Here is an 18,058-nt window from a genome sequence, read left to right as displayed (position 1 = left end):
GGATATCTTCCATTCTGAATGTCACAGAGGCATGGGAGTTGGTTTATATCATTCATAGCACCACCCTGGTTACCATAGCAACGGCCCTAGCAACCATCCTGGGTACCCTAGCAACCGCATAGCAACACCCTAGCAACCACCCCAAGTACCCTAGCAACCACATAGCAACACCTTAGCAACCACCCTGGGTACCCTAGCAACCGCCCTAGCAACCATCCTGGGTACCCTAGCAACCGCATAGCAACACCCTAGCAACCGCCCCAATTGCCCTAGCAACCACATAGCATCACCTTAGCAACCACCCTGGGTACCCTAGCAACCGCCCTAGCAACCATCCTGGGTACCCTAGCAACCACATAGCAACACCTTAGCAACCACCCCAGATACCCTAGCAACCACATGGCAACACCCTAGCAACCACCCTGGGTAACCTAGCAACCGTCCTAGCAACCATCATGGGTACCCTAGCAACCGCATAGCAACACCCTAGCAACCACCCCAGTACCCTAGCAACCACATAGCATCACCTTAGCAACCACCCTGGGTACCCTAGCAACCGCCCTAGCAACCATCATGGGTACCCTAGCAACCGCATAGCAACACCCTAGCAACCACCCCAAGTACCCTAGCAACCACATAGCAACACCTTAGCAACCACCCTGGGTACCCTAGAAACCGCCCTAGCAACCATCCTGGGTACCCTAGCAACCGAGTGGCGAGTTTTGCCACGCCAAGCACCCCCTCACATTTTCTTCAGGAAATGTACATTCTAGTTAGGGGGTGCTTGCCAAAGCACTCACTATTATTATCTCACATACTTATTATTCTTATTCTTTTTATTCTTATTCTTCTTCCGTACAAACTTCGGCACGCTACTCCTCCCGCACCGTTCGTCACAGAGCCATGAAACAGGCGTCAAATCGTGCGCCCTATTGAGGAGACCTGTGCTATGACTTTTATAAGCGATCGGGGGTACGGTATTTGCCCCAGGGGCAAAAAAGCGGGCAAAAAATCGCATAGACAATGCATTGCGGCCAACTTTGACGGCTCGTAGCTCCGAGCGAGAATTTCGTAGAAACTTGTAAATCACCACATTTGGAGAGGCTATCAAGCTGTGCAAGAAGATACCCCGCAGTGGGGTATAAGTTGTACCCCTGGGGCACAAGAGCCCCCCAAAGTTGCCCCAGTGACTTACTATGGTGAGGGACGGCCCATGAAACAGCGCGTTTTTCCTACTATGGTAAATTGCATAGGGATTTTGTATTGAACATAGCTCTGGATCACAGTGTCATAGAGATAAGGGGGCGGGCTCATTTTACTCAGACGACCAATCAATATCTCAGGATCATTGTGAAGCCATCAAGCCACGCCCTAGCAACCATTTAGAGAACCTTAGCAACAAGTTCCATAGACATTCATTGAAAGAGATCAAAGGAATATCTCCGGACTGAATTGTCATAGAAACATGAGGGTGGTCTCATTTGACTCGGGGCAGCGAACAGCCAATCATGAATCACCTCAATACTTCCTAGCCCCTCCCTAGCAACCATTGTCGAGCACCTTAACAACCAAAATCCAAAGAGGGATATCTTCCATTCTGAATGTCACAGAGGCATGGGAGTTGGTTTATATTATTCATAGTGACAAGAAGCCTTTGCAGTTTCATCATTGGCAGCTCCAAGCAACTCCATAGCAACCAAACTGAGGACCTTAGCAACCAAAATCCAAAGAGGTATATCTTCCATTCTGAATGTCACAGAGGCATGGGAGTTGGTTTATATCATTCATAGTGACAAGAAGCCTTTGCAGTTTCATCATGCAACTCCATAGCAACCAAACAGAGTACCCTAGCAACCAAAATCCAAAGAGGGATATCTTCCATTCTGAATGTCACAGAGGCATGGGAGTTGGTTTATATCATTCATAGCACCACCCTGGTTACCATAGCAACGGCCCTAGCAACCATCCTGGGTACCCTAGCAACCGCATAGCAACACCCTAGCAACCACCCCAAGTACCCTAGCAACCACATAGCAACACCTTAGCAACCACCCTGGGTACCCTAGCAACCGCCCTAGCAACCATCCTGGGTACCCTAGCAACCGCATAGCAACACCCTAGCAACCGCCCCAATTGCCCTAGCAACCACATAGCATCACCTTAGCAACCACCCTGGGTACCCTAGCAACCGCCCTAGCAACCATCCTGGGTACCCTAGCAACCACATAGCAACACCTTAGCAACCACCCCAGATACCCTAGCAACCACATGGCAACACCCTAGCAACCACCCTGGGTAACCTAGCAACCGTCCTAGCAACCATCATGGGTACCCTAGCAACCGCATAGCAACACCCTAGCAACCACCCCAGTACCCTAGCAACCACATAGCATCACCTTAGCAACCACCCTGGGTACCCTAGCAACCGCCCTAGCAACCATCATGGGTACCCTAGCAACCGCATAGCAACACCCTAGCAACCACCCCAAGTACCCTAGCAACCACATAGCAACACCTTAGCAACCACCCTGGGTACCCTAGAAACCGCCCTAGCAACCATCCTGGGTACCCTAGCAACCGAGTGGCGAGTTTTGCCACGCCAAGCACCCCCTCACATTTTCTTCAGGAAATGTACATTCTAGTTAGGGGGTGCTTGTCAAAGCACTCACTATTATTATCTCACATACTTATTATAATTATTCTTATTCTTATTCTTCTTCCGTACAAACTTCGGCACGCTACTCCTCCCGCACCGTTCGTCACAGAGCCATGAAACAGGCGTCAAATCGTGCGCCCTATTGAGGAGACCTGTGCTATGACTTTTATAAGCGATCGGGGTAACGGTGTTTGCCCCAGGGGCAAAAAAGCGGGCAAAAAAACGCATAGACAATGCATTGCGGCCAACTTTGACGGCTCGTAGCTCCGAGCGAGAATTTCGTAGAAACTTGTGAATCACCACATTTGGAGAGGCTATCAAGCTGTGCAAGAAGATACCCCGCAGTGGGGTATAAGTTGTACCCCTGGGGCACAAGAGCCCCCCAAAGTTGCCCCATTGACATACTATGGTGAGGGACGGCCCATGAAACAGCGCGTTTTTCCTACTATGGTAAAGTGCATAGGGATTTTGTATTGAACATAGCTCTGGATCACAGTGTCATAGAGATAAGGGGGCGGGCTCATTTTACTCAGACGACCAATCAATATCTCAGGATCATTTTGAAGCTATCAAGCCACGCCCTAGCAACCATTTAGACCACCTTAACAACAAGTTCCATAGACATTCATTGAAAGAGATCAAAGGGATATCTCCGGACTGAATTGTCATAGAAACATGAGGGTGGGCTCATTTGACTCGGGGCAGCAAACGGCCAATCATGAATCACCTCAACAATTCCTAGCCCCTCCCTAGCAACCATTGTCGACCACCTTAGTAACCAAAATCCAAAGAGGGATATCTTCCATTCTGAATGTCACAGAGGCATGGGAGTTGGTTTATATCATAAATAGTGACAAGAAGCCTTTGCAGTTTCATCATGCAACTCCATAGCAACCAAACAGAGTACCCTAGCAACCAAAATCCAAAGAGGGATATCTTCCATTCTGAATGTCACAGAGGCATGGGAGTTGGTTTATATCATTCATAGTGACAAGAAGCCTTTGCAGTTTCATCATGCAACTCCATAGCAACCAAACAGAGTACCCTAGCAACCAAAATCCAAAGAGGGATATCTTCCATTCTGAATGTCACAGAGGCATGGGAGTTGGTTTATATCATTCATAGCACCACCCTGGGTACCCTAGCAACCGCCCTAGCAACCATCCTGGGTACCCTAGCAACCGCATAGCAACACCCTAGCAACCACCCCAAGTACCCTAGCAACCACATAGCAACACCTTAGCAACCACCCTGGGTACCCTAGCAACCACCCTAGCAACCATCCTGGGTACCCTAGCAACCGCATAGCAACACCCTAGCAACCACCCCAATTACCCTAGCAACCACATACCATCACCTTAGCAACCACCCTGGGTACCCTAGCAACCACCCTAGCAACCATCCTGGGTACCCTAGCAACCGCATAGCAACACCCTAGCAACCACCCCAATTACCCTAGCAACCACATACCATCACCTTAGCAACCACCCTGGGTACCCTAGCAACCACCCTAGCAACCTTCCTGGGTACCCTAGCAACCGCATAGCAACACCCTAGCAACCACCCCAAGTACCCTAGCAACCACATAGCAACACCTTAGCAACCACCCTGGGTACCCTAGCAACCGCCCTAGCAACCATCCTAGGTACCCTAGCAACCATCCTGGGTACCCTAGCAACCGAGTGGCGAGTTTTGCCACGCCAAGCACCCCCTCACATTTTCTTCAGGAAATGTACATTCTAGTGTTACTATTACTATTCGACTTTACAAAACTTCGGCGCGCTACTCCTCCCGCACCGTTTGTCGTAGACCCATGAATGAGGTGTCAAATCGTGCGGCTTAGTAAGGAGAGGTGTGCTATGACTTTTATAAGCGATCGGGTGTACGATGTTCGTACAGTGGGCGAAAAAAAATGTCCCATAGACTTAACATTGGCATAAAATTTGTGAGATCATATCTTTGGATTAGAAAGTGATAGATGCTTGCGGGTGGGTTCTTTTAACTCGGCCTATCAAGTAGACAATAAGTACTGCCATGACAACTTGATAGCTACACCCTAGCAACAACTTACAGTAACCTAGCAACCATACAATCATATAAATAAGCCATATCTCAGCATCAGAACTTCGTACAGAGATGGGGTTGGGCTCTTTTGACTCGGGTGGGACATCACTCTGTAAATATCAACATGTTCAATGCGTACCCACACCATAACAACCATTTAGAGCATCCTAGCAACCGTTTAACTATAAAAGGAAGCCACATCTCAGCTCCATAACATCATACAGACATGCTGGTTGGCTATAGTGGCGAGTTTTGCCACGCCAAGCACCCCCTCACATTTTCTTCAGGAAATGTACATTCTAGTGTTACTATTACTATTCGACTTTACAAAACTTCGGCGCGCTACTCCTCCCGCACCGTTTGTCGTAGACCCATGAATGAGGTATCAAATCGTGCGGCTTATTAAGGAGAGGTGTGCTATGACTTTTATAAGCGATCGGGTGTACGATGTTCGTACAGTGGGCGAAATAAAATGTCCCATAGACTTAACATTGGCATAAAATTTCTGAGATCATATCTTTGGATTAGAAAGTGATAGATGCTTGGGGGTGGGTTCTTTTAACTCGGCCTATCAAGTAGACAATAAGTACTGCCATGACAACTTCATAGCTACACCCTAGCAACAACTTACAGTACCCTAGCAACCATACAATCATATAAATAAGCCATATCTCAGCATCTGAACATCGTACAGAGATGGGGTTGGGCTCTTTTGACTCGGGTGGGACATCCCTCTGTAAATATCAACATGGTGAATGTCTACCCACACCATAGCAACCATTTAGAGGACCCTAGCAACCGTTTAACTATAAAAGGAAGCCACATTTCAGCTCCATAACATCATACAGACATGCTGGTTGAATATAGGTACGAATTTTGCCACGCCAAGCACCCCCTCACATTTTCTTCAGGAAATGTACATTCTAGTGTTACTATTACTATTCGACTTTACAAAACTTCGGCGCGCTACTCCTCCCGCACCGTTTGTCGTAGACCCATGAATGAGGTGTCAAATCGTGCGGCTTAGTAAGGAGAGGTGTGCTATGACTTTTATAAGCGATCGGGTGTACGATGTTCGTACAGTGGGCGAAAAAAAATGTCCCATAGACTTAACATTGGCATAAAATTTGTGAGATCATATCTTTGGATTAGAAAGTGATAGATGCTTGCGGGTGGGTTCTTTTAACTCGGCCTATCAAGTAGACAATAAGTACTGCCATGACAACTTGATAGCTACACCCTAGCAACAACTTACAGTAACCTAGCAACCATACAATCATATAAATAAGCCATATCTCAGCATCAGAACTTCGTACAGAGATGGGGTTGGGCTCTTTTGACTCGGGTGGGACATCACTCTGTAAATATCAACATGTTCAATGCGTACCCACACCATAACAACCATTTAGAGCATCCTAGCAACCGTTTAACTATAAAAGGAAGCCACATCTCAGCTCCATAACATCATACAGACATGCTGGTTGGCTATAGTGGCGAGTTTTGCCACGCCAAGCACCCCCTCACATTTTCTTCAGGAAATGTACATTCTAGTGTTACTATTACTATTCGACTTTACAAAACTTCGGCGCGCTACTCCTCCCGCACCGTTTGTCGTAGACCCATGAATGAGGTATCAAATCGTGCGGCTTATTAAGGAGAGGTGTGCTATGACTTTTATAAGCGATCGGGTGTACGATGTTCGTACAGTGGGCGAAATAAAATGTCCCATAGACTTAACATTGGCATAAAATTTCTGAGATCATATCTTTGGATTAGAAAGTGATAGATGCTTGGGGGTGGGTTCTTTTAACTCGGCCTATCAAGTAGACAATAAGTACTGCCATGACAACTTCATAGCTACACCCTAGCAACAACTTACAGTACCCTAGCAACCATACAATCATATAAATAAGCCATATCTCAGCATCTGAACATCGTACAGAGATGGGGTTGGGCTCTTTTGACTCGGGTGGGACATCCCTCTGTAAATATCAACATGGTGAATGTCTACCCACACCATAGCAACCATTTAGAGGACCCTAGCAACCGTTTAACTATAAAAGGAAGCCACATTTCAGCTCCATAACATCATACAGACATGCTGGTTGAATATAGGTACGAATTTTGCCACGCCAAGCACCCCCTCACATTTTCTTCAGGAAATGTACATTCTAGTTAGGGGGTGCTTGTCAAAGCACTCACTATTATTATTCTTCATACTTATTATTAGGGGGTGCTTGTCAAAGCACTCACTATTATTATCTCACATACTTATTATTATTATTAGTGGGTGCTTTTTTGAAGCACTCACTATTGTTATTCGGCATACTTATTTTTATTATTATTATTTTCTTCTTTATTCCGCCGTTATTTTGACGCGCTACTCCTCCCGCAGCTTTTGTCACAGAGCAACGAATGAGGCGTCAAATCGTGCGGATTAATCGGGAATGGTGTGCTATGACTTTTATAAGCGATCGGGGGTACGGTATTTGCCCCAGGGGCAAAAAAGCGGCCCAAAAATCGCATTGACTTAACATTGCGACAAACTTTGACGAATCATAGCTCAGAGCGAGGATTTCGCAGAAACTTGTGATTTGCCACATTTGAAGAGGCTGGGAGGATCTGTAAGAACATACCTCACAATGGGGTAAAAGTTTGACCCCTGGGGCAGAAGAGGCCCCCAAAGTTGCCCCATTGACTTACTATGGAGCAGGACGGCCCATCAAATGCATGCGTTTTACCTACTATGGTAAATTGCATAGGGATTTTGTATTGAACATAGCTCTGGATCACAGTGTCATAGAGACAAGGAGGCGGGCTCATTTTACTCAGACGACCAATCAATCTCTCAGGATCATTGTGAAGCTATAAAGCCACGCCCTAGCAACCATTTAGAGAACCTTAGCAACAAGTTCCATAGACATTCATTGAAAGAGATCAAAGGGATATCTCCGGACTGAATTGTCATAGAAACATGAGGGTGGTCTCATTTGACTCGGGGCAGCAAACAGCCAATCATGAATCACTTCAACACTTCCTAGCCCCTCCCTAGCAACAATTGTCGAACAACTTAGCAACCAAAATCCAAAGAGGGATATCTTCCATTCTGAATGTCACAGAGGCATGGGAGTTGGTTTATATCATTCATAGTGACAAGAAGCCTTTGCAGTTTCATCATTGGCAGACCATAGCAACCAAACAGAGTACCTTAGCAACCAAAATCCAAAGAGAGATATCTTCCATTCTGAATGTCACAGAGGCATGGGAGTTGGTTTATATCATTCATAGTGACAAGAAGCCTTTGGAGTTTCATGATTGGCAGCTGCCAAGCCACTCCCTAGCAACCAAACAGAGTACCCTAGCAACCGAGTGGCGAGTTTTGCCACGCCAAGCACCCACTCACATTTTCTTCAGGAAATGTACATTCTAGTTCTTATTCTTATTCTTATTCTTCTTCCGTACAAACTTCGGCACGCTACTCCTCCCGCACCGTTCGTCACAGAGCCATGAAACAGGCGTCAAATCGTGCGCCCTATTGAGGAGACCTGTGCTATGACTTTTATAAGCGATCGGGGGTACGGTATTTGCCCCAGGGGCAAAAAAGCGGGCAAAAAATCGCATAGACAATGCATTGCGGCCAACTTTGACGGCTCGTAGCTCCGAGCGAGAATTTCGTAGAAACTTGTAAATCACCACATTTGGAGAGGCTATCAAGCTGTGCAAGAAGATACCCCGCAGTGGGGTATAAGTTGTACCCCTGGGGCACAAGAGCCCCCCAAAGTTGCCCCAGTGACTTACTATGGTGAGGGACGGCCCATGAAACAGCGCGTTTTTCCTACTATGGTAAATTGCATAGGGATTTTGTATTGAACATAGCTCTGGATCACAGTGTCATAGAGATAAGGGGGCGGGCTCATTTTACTCAGACGACCAATCAATATCTCAGGATCATTGTGAAGCCATCAAGCCACGCCCTAGCAACCATTTAGAGAACCTTAGCAACAAGTTCCATAGACATTCATTGAAAGAGATCAAAGGAATATCTCCGGACTGAATTGTCATAGAAACATGAGGGTGGTCTCATTTGACTCGGGGCAGCGAACAGCCAATCATGAATCACCTCAATACTTCCTAGCCCCTCCCTAGCAACCATTGTCGAGCACCTTAACAACCAAAATCCAAAGAGGGATATCTTCCATTCTGAATGTCACAGAGGCATGGGAGTTGGTTTATATTATTCATAGTGACAAGAAGCCTTTGCAGTTTCATCATTGGCAGCTCCAAGCAACTCCATAGCAACCAAACAGAGGACCTTAGCAACCAAAATCCAAAGAGGTATATCTTCCATTCTGAAAGTCACAGAGGCATGGGAGTTGGTTTATATCATTCATAGTGACAAGAAGCCTTTGCAGTTTCATCATGCAACTCCATAGCAACCAAACAGAGTACCCTAGCAACCAAAATCCAAAGAGGGATATCTTGCATTCTGAATGTCACAGAGGCATGGGAGTTGGTTTATATCATTCATAGTGACAAGAAGCCTTTGCAGTTTCATCATGCAACTCCATAGCAACCAAACAGAGTACCCTAGCAACCAAAATCCAAAGAGGGATATCTTGCATTCTGAATGTCACAGAGGCATGGGAGTTGGTTTATATCATTCATAGTGACAAGAAGCCTTTGCAGTTTCATCATGCAACTCCATAGCAACCAAACAGAGTACCCTAGCAACCAAAATCCAAAGAGGGATATCTTCCATTCTGAATGTCACAGAGGCATGGGAGTTGGTTTATATCATTCATAGCACCACCCTGGGTACCATAGCAACGGCCCTAGAAACCATCCTGGGTACCCTAGCAACCGCATAGCAACACCCTAGCAACCACCCCAAGTACCCTAGCAACCACATAGCAACACCTTAGCAACCACCCTGGGTACCCTAGCAACCGCCCTAGCAACCATCCTGGGTACCTTAGCAACCGCATAGCAACACCCTAGCAACCACCCTGGGTACCCTAGCAACAGCCCTAGCAACCATCCCTAGTGCCCTAGCAACCGCCCAGCAGTGCCAAGGAAACCACTCAAGCCAACCTAGCAACCGAGTGGAGAGTTTTGCCACGCCAAGCACCCCCTCACATTTTCTTCAGGAAATGTACATTCTAGTTATTATTCTTCTTCTTCCGTACAAAGTTTGACGCGCTACTCCTCCCGCAGCTTTTGTCACAGACCCACGAATGAGGCGTCAAATCGTGCGGATTATTCGGGAATGGTGTGCTATGACTTTTATAAGCGATCGGGGTAACGGTGTTTGCCCCAGGGGCAAAAAAGCGGGCAAAAAATCCCATAGACAATGCATTGCGGCCAACTTTGACGCCTCGTAGCTCCGAGCGAGAATTTCGTAGAAACTTGTGAATCACCACATTTGGAGAGGCTATCAAGCTGTGCAAGAAGATACCCCGCAGTGGGGTATAAGTTGTACCCCTGGGGCACAAGAGCCCCCCAAAGTTGCCCCATTGACATACTATGGTGAGGGACGGCCCATGAAACAGCGCGTTTTTCCTACTATGGTAAATTGCATAGGGATTTTGTATTGAACATAGCTCTGGATCACAGTGTCATAGAGACAAGGGGGCGGGCTCATTTTACTCAGACGACCAATCAATATCTCAGGATCATTGTGAAGCTATCAAGCCACGCCCTAGCAACCATTTAGAGCACCGTAGCAACAAGTTCCATAGACATCCATTGAAAGAGATCAAAGGGATATCTCCGGACTGAATTGTCATAGAAACATGAGGGTGGGCTCATTTGACTCGGGGCAGCAAACAGCCAATCATGAATCACCTCAACACTTCCTAGCCCCTCCCTAGCAACCATTTTCGAGCACCTTAACAACCAAAATCCAAAGAGGGATATCTTCCATTCTGAATGTCACAGAGGCATGGGACTTGGTTTATATCATTTAAAGTGACAAGAAGCCTCTGCAGTTTCATCATTGGCAGCTCCAAGCAACTCCATAGCAACCAAATAGACCACCTTAACAACCAAAATCCAAAGAGGGATATCTTCCATTCTGAATGTCACAGAGGCACGGGAGTTGGTTTATATCATTCATAGTGACAAGGAGCCTTTGCAGTTTCATCACGCAACTCCATAGCAACCAAACAGAGTACCCTAGCAACCAAAATCCAAAGAGGGATATCTTCCATTCTGAATGTCACAGAGGCATGGGAGTTGGTTTATATCATTCATAGTGACAAGAAGCCTTTGCAGTTTCATCACGCAACTCCATAGCAACCAAACAGAGTACCCTAGCAACCAAAATCCAAAGAGGGATATCTTCCATTCTGAACGTCACAGAGGCACGGGAGTTGGTTTATATCATTCATAGTGACAAGAAGCCTTTGCAGTTTCATCATGCAACTCCATAGCAACCAAACAGAGTACCCTAGCAACCAAAATCCAAAGAGGGATATCTTCCATTCTGAATGTCACAGAGGCATGGGAGTTGGTTTATATCATTCATAGTGACAAGAAGCCTTTGCAGTTTCATCATGCAACTCCATAGCAACCAAACAGAGTACCCTAGCAACCAAAATCCAAAGAGGGATATCTTCCATTCTGAATGTCACAGAGGCATGGGAGTTGGTTTATATCATTCATAGCACCACCATGGGTACCATAGCAACGGCCCTAGCAACCATCCTGGGTACCCTAGCAACCGCATAGCAACACCCTAGCAACCACCCCAAGTACCCTAGCAACCACATAGCAACACCTTAGCAACCACCCTGGGTACCCTAGCAACCGCCCTAGCAACCATCCTGGGTACCCTAGCAACCGCATAGCAACACCCTAGCAACCACCCCAATTACCCTAGCAACCACATAGCATCACCTTAGCAACCACCCTGGGTACCCTAGCAACCGCCCTAGCAACCATCCTGGGTACCCTAGCAACGGCCCTAGCAACCATCCTGGGTACCCTAGCAACCGAGTGGCGAGTTTTGCCACGCCAAGCACCCCCTCACATTTTCTTCAGGAAATGTACATTCTAGTTAGGGGGTGCTTGCCAAAGCACTCACTATTATTATCTCACATACTTATTATTCTTATTCTTTTTATTCTTATTCTTCTTCCGTACAAACTTCGGCACGCTACTCCTCCCGCACCGTTCGTCACAGAGCCATGAAACAGGCGTCAAATCGTGCGCCCTATTGAGGAGACCTGTGCTATGACTTTTATAAGCGATCGGGGGTACGGTATTTGCCCCAGGGGCAAAAAAGCGGGCAAAAAATCGCATAGACAATGCATTGCGGCCAACTTTGACGGCTCGTAGCTCCGAGCGAGAATTTCGTAGAAACTTGTAAATCACCACATTTGGAGAGGCTATCAAGCTGTGCAAGAAGATACCCCGCAGTGGGGTATAAGTTGTACCCCTGGGGCACAAGAGCCCCCCAAAGTTGCCCCAGTGACTTACTATGGTGAGGGACGGCCCATGAAACAGCGCGTTTTTCCTACTATGGTAAATTGCATAGGGATTTTGTATTGAACATAGCTCTGGATCACAGTGTCATAGAGATAAGGGGGCGGGCTCATTTTACTCAGACGACCAATCAATATCTCAGGATCATTGTGAAGCCATCAAGCCACGCCCTAGCAACCATTTAGAGAACCTTAGCAACAAGTTCCATAGACATTCATTGAAAGAGATCAAAGGAATATCTCCGGACTGAATTGTCATAGAAACATGAGGGTGGTCTCATTTGACTCGGGGCAGCGAACAGCCAATCATGAATCACCTCAATACTTCCTAGCCCCTCCCTAGCAACCATTGTCGAGCACCTTAACAACCAAAATCCAAAGAGGGATATCTTCCATTCTGAATGTCACAGAGGCATGGGAGTTGGTTTATATTATTCATAGTGACAAGAAGCCTTTGCAGTTTCATCATTGGCAGCTCCAAGCAACTCCATAGCAACCAAACTGAGGACCTTAGCAACCAAAATCCAAAGAGGTATATCTTCCATTCTGAATGTCACAGAGGCATGGGAGTTGGTTTATATCATTCATAGTGACAAGAAGCCTTTGCAGTTTCATCATGCAACTCCATAGCAACCAAACAGAGTACCCTAGCAACCAAAATCCAAAGAGGGATATCTTCCATTCTGAATGTCACAGAGGCATGGGAGTTGGTTTATATCATTCATAGCACCACCCTGGTTACCATAGCAACGGCCCTAGCAACCATCCTGGGTACCCTAGCAACCGCATAGCAACACCCTAGCAACCACCCCAAGTACCCTAGCAACCACATAGCAACACCTTAGCAACCACCCTGGGTACCCTAGCAACCGCCCTAGCAACCATCCTGGGTACCCTAGCAACCGCATAGCAACACCCTAGCAACCGCCCCAATTGCCCTAGCAACCACATAGCATCACCTTAGCAACCACCCTGGGTACCCTAGCAACCGCCCTAGCAACCATCCTGGGTACCCTAGCAACCACATAGCAACACCTTAGCAACCACCCCAGATACCCTAGCAACCACATGGCAACACCCTAGCAACCACCCTGGGTAACCTAGCAACCGTCCTAGCAACCATCATGGGTACCCTAGCAACCGCATAGCAACACCCTAGCAACCACCCCAGTACCCTAGCAACCACATAGCATCACCTTAGCAACCACCCTGGGTACCCTAGCAACCGCCCTAGCAACCATCATGGGTACCCTAGCAACCGCATAGCAACACCCTAGCAACCACCCCAAGTACCCTAGCAACCACATAGCAACACCTTAGCAACCACCCTGGGTACCCTAGAAACCGCCCTAGCAACCATCCTGGGTACCCTAGCAACCGAGTGGCGAGTTTTGCCACGCCAAGCACCCCCTCACATTTTCTTCAGGAAATGTACATTCTAGTTAGGGGGTGCTTGCCAAAGCACTCACTATTATTATCTCACATACTTATTATTCTTATTCTTTTTATTCTTATTCTTCTTCCGTACAAACTTCGGCACGCTACTCCTCCCGCACCGTTCGTCACAGAGCCATGAAACAGGCGTCAAATCGTGCGCCCTATTGAGGAGACCTGTGCTATGACTTTTATAAGCGATCGGGGGTACGGTATTTGCCCCAGGGGCAAAAAAGCGGGCAAAAAATCGCATAGACAATGCATTGCGGCCAACTTTGACGGCTCGTAGCTCCGAGCGAGAATTTCGTAGAAACTTGTAAATCACCACATTTGGAGAGGCTATCAAGCTGTGCAAGAAGATACCCCGCAGTGGGGTATAAGTTGTACCCCTGGGGCACAAGAGCCCCCCAAAGTTGCCCCAGTGACTTACTATGGTGAGGGACGGCCCATGAAACAGCGCGTTTTTCCTACTATGGTAAATTGCATAGGGATTTTGTATTGAACATAGCTCTGGATCACAGTGTCATAGAGATAAGGGGGCGGGCTCATTTTACTCAGACGACCAATCAATATCTCAGGATCATTGTGAAGCCATCAAGCCACGCCCTAGCAACCATTTAGAGAACCTTAGCAACAAGTTCCATAGACATTCATTGAAAGAGATCAAAGGAATATCTCCGGACTGAATTGTCATAGAAACATGAGGGTGGTCTCATTTGACTCGGGGCAGCGAACAGCCAATCATGAATCACCTCAATACTTCCTAGCCCCTCCCTAGCAACCATTGTCGAGCACCTTAACAACCAAAATCCAAAGAGGGATATCTTCCATTCTGAATGTCACAGAGGCATGGGAGTTGGTTTATATTATTCATAGTGACAAGAAGCCTTTGCAGTTTCATCATTGGCAGCTCCAAGCAACTCCATAGCAACCAAACTGAGGACCTTAGCAACCAAAATCCAAAGAGGTATATCTTCCATTCTGAATGTCACAGAGGCATGGGAGTTGGTTTATATCATTCATAGTGACAAGAAGCCTTTGCAGTTTCATCATGCAACTCCATAGCAACCAAACAGAGTACCCTAGCAACCAAAATCCAAAGAGGGATATCTTCCATTCTGAATGTCACAGAGGCATGGGAGTTGGTTTATATCATTCATAGCACCACCCTGGTTACCATAGCAACGGCCCTAGCAACCATCCTGGGTACCCTAGCAACCGCATAGCAACACCCTAGCAACCACCCCAAGTACCCTAGCAACCACATAGCAACACCTTAGCAACCACCCTGGGTACCCTAGCAACCGCCCTAGCAACCATCCTGGGTACCCTAGCAACCGCATAGCAACACCCTAGCAACCGCCCCAATTGCCCTAGCAACCACATAGCATCACCTTAGCAACCACCCTGGGTACCCTAGCAACCGCCCTAGCAACCATCCTGGGTACCCTAGCAACCACATAGCAACACCTTAGCAACCACCCCAGATACCCTAGCAACCACATGGCAACACCCTAGCAACCACCCTGGGTAACCTAGCAACCGTCCTAGCAACCATCATGGGTACCCTAGCAACCGCATAGCAACACCCTAGCAACCACCCCAGTACCCTAGCAACCACATAGCATCACCTTAGCAACCACCCTGGGTACCCTAGCAACCGCCCTAGCAACCATCATGGGTACCCTAGCAACCGCATAGCAACACCCTAGCAACCACCCCAAGTACCCTAGCAACCACATAGCAACACCTTAGCAACCACCCTGGGTACCCTAGAAACCGCCCTAGCAACCATCCTGGGTACCCTAGCAACCGAGTGGCGAGTTTTGCCACGCCAAGCACCCCCTCACATTTTCTTCAGGAAATGTACATTCTAGTTAGGGGGTGCTTGTCAAAGCACTCACTATTATTATTCTTCATACTTATTATTATTATTCTTATTCTTATTCTTCTTCCGTACAAACTTCGGCGCGCTACTCCTCCCGCACCGTTCGTCACAGAGCCATGAAACAGGCGTCAAATCGTGCGCCCTATTGAGGAGACCTGTGCTATGACTTTTATAAGCGATCGGGGGTACGGTGTTTGCCCCAGGGGCAAAAAAGCGGGCAAAAAATCGCATAGACAATGCATTGCGGCCAACTTTGACGGCTCGTAGCTCCGAGCGAGAATTTCGTACAAACTTGTGAATCACCACATTTGGAGAGGCTATCAAGCTGTGCAAGAAGATACCCCGCAGTGGGGTATAAGTTGTACCCCTGGGGCACAAGAGCCCCCCAAAGTTGCCCCATTGACTTACTATGGTGAGGGACGGCCCATAAAACAGCGCGTTTTTCCTACTATGGTAAATTGCATAGGGATTATGTATTGAACATAGCTCTGGATCACAGTGTCATAGAGATAAGGGGGCGGGCTCATTTTACTCAGACGACCAATCACTATCTCAGGATCATTGTGAAGCCATCAAGCCACGCCCTAGCAACCATTTAGAGAACCTTAGCAACAAGTTCCATAGACATTCATTGAAAAAGATCAAAGGGATATCTCCGGACTGAATTGTCATAGAAACATGAGGGTGGTCTCATTTGACTCGGGGCAGCAAACAGCCAATCATGAATCATCTCAACACTTCCTAGCCCCTCCCTAGCAACCATTTTCGAGCACCTTAACAACCAAAATCCAAAGAGGGATATCTTCCATTCTGAATGTCGCAGAGGCATGGGAGTTGGTTTATATCATTCATAGTGACAAGAAGCCTTTGCAGTTTCATCATTGGCAGCTCCTAGCCCCTCCCTAGCAACCATTGTCGAGCACCTTAGCAACCAAAATCCAAAGAGGGATATCTTCCATTCTGAATGTCACAGAGGCATGGGAGTTGGTTTATATCATTCATAGTGACAAGAAGCCTTTGCAGTTTCATCATGCGACTCCATAGCAACCAAACAGAGTACCTTAGCAACCAAAATCCAAATAGGGATATCTTTCATTCTGAATGTCACAGAGGCACGGGAGTTGGTTTATATCATTCATAGTGACAAGAAGCCTTTGCAGTTTCATCTTGCAACTCCATAGCAACCAAACAGAGTACCCTAGCAACCAAAATCCAAAGAGGGATATCTTCCATTCTGAATGTCACAGAGGCATGGGAGTTGGTTTATATCATTCATAGTGACAAGAAGCCTTTGCAGTTTCATCATGCAACTCCATAGCAACCAAACAGAGTACCCTAGCAACCAAAATCCAAAGAGGGATATCTTCCATTCTGAATGTCACAGAGGCACGGGAGTTGGTTTATATCATTCATAGTGACAAGAAGCCTTTGCAGTTTCATCATGCAACTCCATAGCAACCAAACAGAGTACCCTAGCAACCAAAATCCAAAGAGGGATATCTTCCATTCTGAATGTCACAGAGGCATGGGAGTTGGTTTATATCATTCATAGCACCACCCTGGGTACCATAGCAACGGCCCTAGCAACCATCCTGGGTACCCTAGCAACCGCATAGCAACACCCTAGCAACCACCCCAAGTACCCTAGCAACCACATAGCAACACCTTAGCAACCCCCCTGGGTACCCTAGCAACCGCCCTAGCAACCATCCTGGGTACCCTAGCAACCGCATAGCAACACCCTAGCAACCACCCCAAGTACCCTAGCAACCACATAGCATCACCTTAGCAACCACCCTGGGTACCCTAGCAACCGCCCTAGCAACCATCCTGGGTACCCTAGCAACCGCATAGCAACACCCTAGCAACCACCCCAAGTACCCTAGCAACCACATAGCAACACCTTAGCAACCACCCTGGGTACCCTAGAAACCGCCCTAGCAACCATCCTGGGTACCCTAGCAACCGCATAGCAACACCCTAGCAACCACCCCAATTACCCTAGCAACCACATAGCATCACCTTAGCAACCACCCTGGGTACCCTAGCAACCATCCTGGGTACCCTAGCAACCGCATAGCAACCACCCTGGGTACCCTAGCAACGGCCCTAGCAACCATCCCTAGTGCCCTAGCAACCGCCCAGCAGTGCCAAGGAAACCACTCAAGCCAACCTAGCAACCGAGTGGCGAGTTTTGCCACGCCAAGCACCCCCTCACATTTTCTTCAGGAAATGTACATTCTAGTGTTACTATTACTATTCGACTTTACAAAACTTCGGCGCGCTACTCCTCCCGCACCGTTTGTCGTAGACCCATGAATGAGGTATCAAATCGTGCGGCTTATTAAGGAGAGGTGTGCTATGACTTTTATAAGCGATCGGGTGTACGATGTTCGTACAGTGGGCGAAATAAAATGTCCCATAGACTTAACATTGGCATAAAATTTCTGAGATCATATCTTTGGATTAGAAAGTGATAGATGCTTGGGGGTGGGTTCTTTTAACTCGGCCTATCAAGTAGACAATAAGTAC

This window comes from Barbus barbus (genome assembly GCF_936440315.1).
Source record: "Barbus barbus genome assembly, chromosome: 7".
Classification (NCBI taxonomy): Eukaryota; Metazoa; Chordata; class Actinopteri; order Cypriniformes; family Cyprinidae; genus Barbus; species Barbus barbus.
Note: the sequence above shows the minus strand (reverse complement) of the source record.